At 43.7% G+C, this 5000-nt stretch overlaps 1 protein-coding gene across 1 annotated transcript in view; it reads left to right on the top strand.

The window, feature by feature from the left end:
* Positions 1–4329: 4329 nt before the first annotated feature.
* The window catches only part of LOC138979201 (uncharacterized), a 41943-nt gene continuing 41272 nt past the window's right edge, over positions 4330–5000 (top strand). The window contains exon 1 of the mRNA XM_070351986.1: positions 4330–5000. This exon is cut by the window's right edge and continues 123 nt beyond it. The gene's annotated coding sequence lies outside the window, so the exon portion shown is untranslated.

Consider the following 5000-nt stretch of genomic DNA (forward strand, 5'->3'; position numbering starts at 1 on the left):
TCTCTGGCAGTTGTCTTTATGAAAAGTCCCAATCAACTACTTACCGAATTGTCCGGTTTTCACCCTCCATCATTCCAACCTCCAGTGCATGCAATATTATTGCTTTTTATGTTCTACAAATGAATTTGGGAGGGGGTGGCAAAGACAACGGACAAGACACATACAGCACAATGAGATGTCACACACAGCACAATGAGATGTCACACACAGCACAATGAGATGTCACACACAGCACAATGAGATGTCACACACAGCACAATGAGATGTCACACACAGCACAATGAGATGTCACACACAGCACAATGAGATGTCACACACAGCACAATGAGATGTCACACACAGCACAATGAGATGTCACACACAGCACAATGAGATGTCACACACAGCACAATGAGATGTCACACACAGCACAATGAGATGTCACACACAGAGGCGATCTAGAAGGAAAGTGGCTTTTGTCTTCCTACGAATACGACTTGAATTCTTCAGTCAATTACTCCTCTGCACTAACACGGTCCCGATGCCGTTGTGAAAGGATGAAGTGTCCGCTTGTTTGAAAGTCCGGCGGACTTCTATTCCTAGGAAAATGTGTCCCTGGACTTTGTGTCCTAGGAACATAAGTCCCTGGACTCTATTTCCTAGGAATAGGTGTCCTATTTCCCAGGCTCGAAAGTCCGCACAGGAGCGTTGAGGTAGGACACATTTTCCGGACAGAGAGTCCGCTTTTAGGACTTATTTTCCGGACTGAGAGTCCGCTTTGTTCTCCGGAATGTTTGCAAGTTTTCGTATTGTGTATATGCTTATTACACACACATACACACACACACCCACACACACCCACACACACACACACACACACACACACACACACTCAAACACACACACACACACACACACACGCACACACACGCACACACACGCGCGCGCGCGCGCGCACACACATGCGCGCGCGAGCACACACACATATGTATATCAAAGCGATATACATATTCTGGTATTGTTTTCAGCACATTTATTCGTGGAAATGTTTTATTGAGACGCTGTAACGAGGTGTTTTTTTCCACCTGATGTTTGCAGGTATTAGCCTTTCTGTCCCTTGGCGAAGATCGTGTAGGGACCAAGCCAGGGGTCCAACTCCTTGCCACCCTTGCGGTCACCTCTGACGTTGGTTTTTTTTTATCACCTTTTGGCCTATCTGGAGCATTTCCTGAAATCATGTTCAGTAGAATTAGACACACACACACAGACACACACACAGACACACAGACACACACACACACACACACACACACACACACACACACACACACACACACACACACAAACACACACACAAACATCACTAAGTGTAACTGACAAAGCTACAAAACGACCGAAACAAATCAGGCGCAGTTGCGCCATTTAAATGCATTACACGTCACGAGAAAAATAGAATACATAGGCTACCGTGTAGTTCCTTTGCGCTGCTCTCCTAATTGACCGTTTGATGTTCAGGGTGGCAAGGGCAGGGTATTTCTGATTTAGAAGGTAGTTTTCCACGTCTGAGAATCGCACGTTCTGTCCCCGCACCCTCTTTCTTGTGTGTGACAGCAATTTTGTGACTCCCCAAAATATATACCATTGCTAACAATGCCAGGTGGTGAAAATTGCACGAGTATAAGGCTGTACCCGTTTGGAAAGTGATAGAACGTTCTTATTGCTGACATGCCTCCTTCTCTCTTAGATACCCCTGTATTTCGTGTTGAAAATGCTTAGGACAGCACCTGGAAACCGCACGACTTTAGACAATTCTGCAACATTTCAACAAAAGCAACAAGGTGAAGGGGGAGGGGGGGTATAAAGATTGACTGATTGTTCGACTGATTCTAGTATTGTGCTTACGAATAAATAGAATAAACATTTGCACACACAACTGTGTCTGCAACCAAAACAACTTTTAAAAAAATAATAAAAAGCGTTTCCATTGGGTAGACCCAGTCGTTTATTGCAAGCTTTGTTCCTGGAAAGAATATAATAAACTTGACTACTGCAACTCTCTTCTCTCTGGCTGTCCTCTGTACCTCCTGCATAAACTACAAAAAGTCCAAAACTCGGCAGCACGCCTCATTCTGAAAGCACGAAAACGAGATCACGCAACACCACTTCTTCACACACTGCACTGGTTACCTATTCAAGCCCGCATTGACTACAAACTGCCCACCCTCTGCTTTAACTTCTTTTCTGGCTCGTCTCCTGCTTACTTCTCTGAACTCCTCACCGTCTATTCTCTAGCAAGACAACTCCGTGCCTCTTCTGACTGTCGCATCCTCACCATTCCACACACCAAAACCAAAACATACGGACAACGCACTTATTTCTGCGCACCCACACAATGGAATTCTCTCCCCTTTCACATCTGCCACTCTCAGACACCCCAAGCATTTAAACGAGCACTTAAAACGCACCTCTTCAAGAAATACAACCCCTGATTTTGTTTTCTCAGTCCATCAGTAGGCTACATGTAGTGTATTTGTTGTTTTAGTGATAATGTGATAATGTATATAAACATCTAGGGCTGTTTTTCAGTATTGTTGATAACATGTTCTGTTTGATTAAGGGTATTCAGCTGGTATTTCCTTGTTTTCACTACCTATTTTATTCATGTTTTTATTACTTAGTTAGTGGAAGAATCTTTTGTAATGTATGTTTGATGGTGTATGCTTTTAATTAAGCGTTGCTGACTATGACTGTAGATGTAAATGCTTGTATAACTGTGTTTTAATTTTAAATGTGTCAAGCGCAAAGAGCATAATTGTAAAGTTATGATGTTGCGCTATATAAATGATCATTTATTATTATTATTATAATGAAACGGAGAAGCAAATGGCACAGAAAAACTGACCGGACAAGACGGGAATCGAACCCAAGACCTCCATACTCCGAAACAGTCACCATAGCAACTGCGCCAACGAGGAAGCGATGAGACCCCACGATTTTTAAGTCTACTTATAGCTAACGCGGCCGAGTGCGGACAACCAGGACACCTACACCTAGGTATGTGTAACAGGAAAAGATGTCCCCCAGGACTCAAAGTCCGACCCCTAAATATAGGCTAGGACTTTCTGTCCTGGGAAAATGTGTCCGCTGAAAGTCTAAGAAAATGTGTCCGTGTGGGGACTATCGTTCCTAGGAACAGGAGCCCGTAGGGCTCCCCGCGTTCCTAGGAACGAAAGTCCGTAGGACTCTTTTTCCAAGCGGACAACTTTTCCTTTTACACCGGTATGAACACATGTAGACATCACAGGTATAAATAATCTAGAAGAAAACACAACCTTTTATGCCTAATTTCTTTGTTTTTATAAACAAGGCCGTCCGTGCCTGTCCCTAGTTCCTTTTGTTATCTACTACGAACGGAGCCTAAAAGTTCTTCAGTCAAAAGACAAATTCCGAACATAACTCCGTCGGGTTTGTATGCGTTGTGGGAGAGTGACATGTTCTTGCAAGATATCTGACCAACAAAGGAGGGACCAATTAGTGACAAGCGAGGGGTCTGTCGAACACACGTGCTCAGGTCAACGTGTTTCCAACACTCCCCTCAGTCGCTAGCCGTTGGTCCCTCCTTTGTTTGTGGGAGGTTTTGAAAAAAAGAGATTAATTACTCTTCCACAGCACCTACAAACCCGAAGGAGTTATTTCCAAAACTCGTCTATTATTATTATTATTATGGTGAGCTTATATAGCGCGAACCACAATTAACTGTGCTCTCCGCGCTTTACATACTAATTTCTGCCGTGTGAAATGGAATTTTTTACAGACAGACAGACAAACAAACATTTTTTACACACAATATATAACGCATTCACATCGACCAGCAAACCTCAAGCCTGTTAGGCGAAACTTTACCTTTTACGGCCTTTATTCCAAGTCACACGGGTATTTTGATGGACATTTTTATCTATGCCTATACAATTTTGCCAGGAAAGACCCTTTTGTCAATCGTGGGATCTTTAACGTGCACACCTAATATAGTGTACACGAAGGGACCTCGGTTTTTCGTCTCATCCGAAAGACTAGCACTTGAACCCACTACCTAGGTTAGGAAAGGGGGGGGAGAAAATAGCGGCCTGACCCAGAGTCGAACACGCAACCTCTCGATTCCGAGCGCAAGTGCGTTACCACTCGGCCACCCAGTCCACACCTCCACACAAGCACCATCCCGTCACCGGTACGACCCAACGCAAAAAACCTCCAAGTCACTGCAGTGTCCGCCTACATCTAAACGCTAATCTGCCTGTGCACGCTGTCTGCCTCGTTATAAAGGTTCCAGAGCGGTGCCAGACTGCCAGGCGAGTGATTGCAGCGTTGAGGAAGCTTGGTCCAGGGTCCACGCGAAGCCGTCAGTGTCCGAGTGTGCTATTCTGTGTTCGTATATCACGTGCTCTTTGTAAGAGGTGGGCGCATGTTACCGAGACCCCAAACTCAGAAGAGACTACAAGCCTGGAAAAGACCGGAAGCTAAGGCGAGAACATAAGCAGAGACTGAAGAGACCCGAAACTTGGACCAAGTACGTTCTGTCGGGAGGAGCTGTTTTAGGTGCATGTCCAGCAAGGTTTTGTCAAGAACTGGATGTTTGAGAACAGATTCTGAGTGAAATTAACTTTAATTCCTGCATAAGAAGTGTCTTGAAATATTATTGTGATTGTTCACAGTGAAATATAGTGATCTCCTGAAATACGAACAGATATTTGTTCCGTGAAAGTCTTTTTGTAACAGTGTATTCGGACACGCACTCTGAATCAAAAATAAACTTCTACAACGAAAAACTAACTGTTGGAAAAACAGCAGAATCGGTTACAGAAAAAACACCTGTGTAATTATCTAAAATACATGAAAAAAAGCCAAAGTAATATTTGAAACAAAAATACTGATCAGTACATGATCGATACGTGTCTACTTTGAAACTAAAATTCGTTGGCAAAGAGGAGATCAATGTTCCTTGCTACCTAAACCTTTGAAGATTT

Source organism: Littorina saxatilis, linkage group LG10 (assembly GCF_037325665.1).
Source record: "Littorina saxatilis isolate snail1 linkage group LG10, US_GU_Lsax_2.0, whole genome shotgun sequence".
NCBI classification, from domain to species: domain Eukaryota; kingdom Metazoa; phylum Mollusca; class Gastropoda; order Littorinimorpha; family Littorinidae; genus Littorina; species Littorina saxatilis.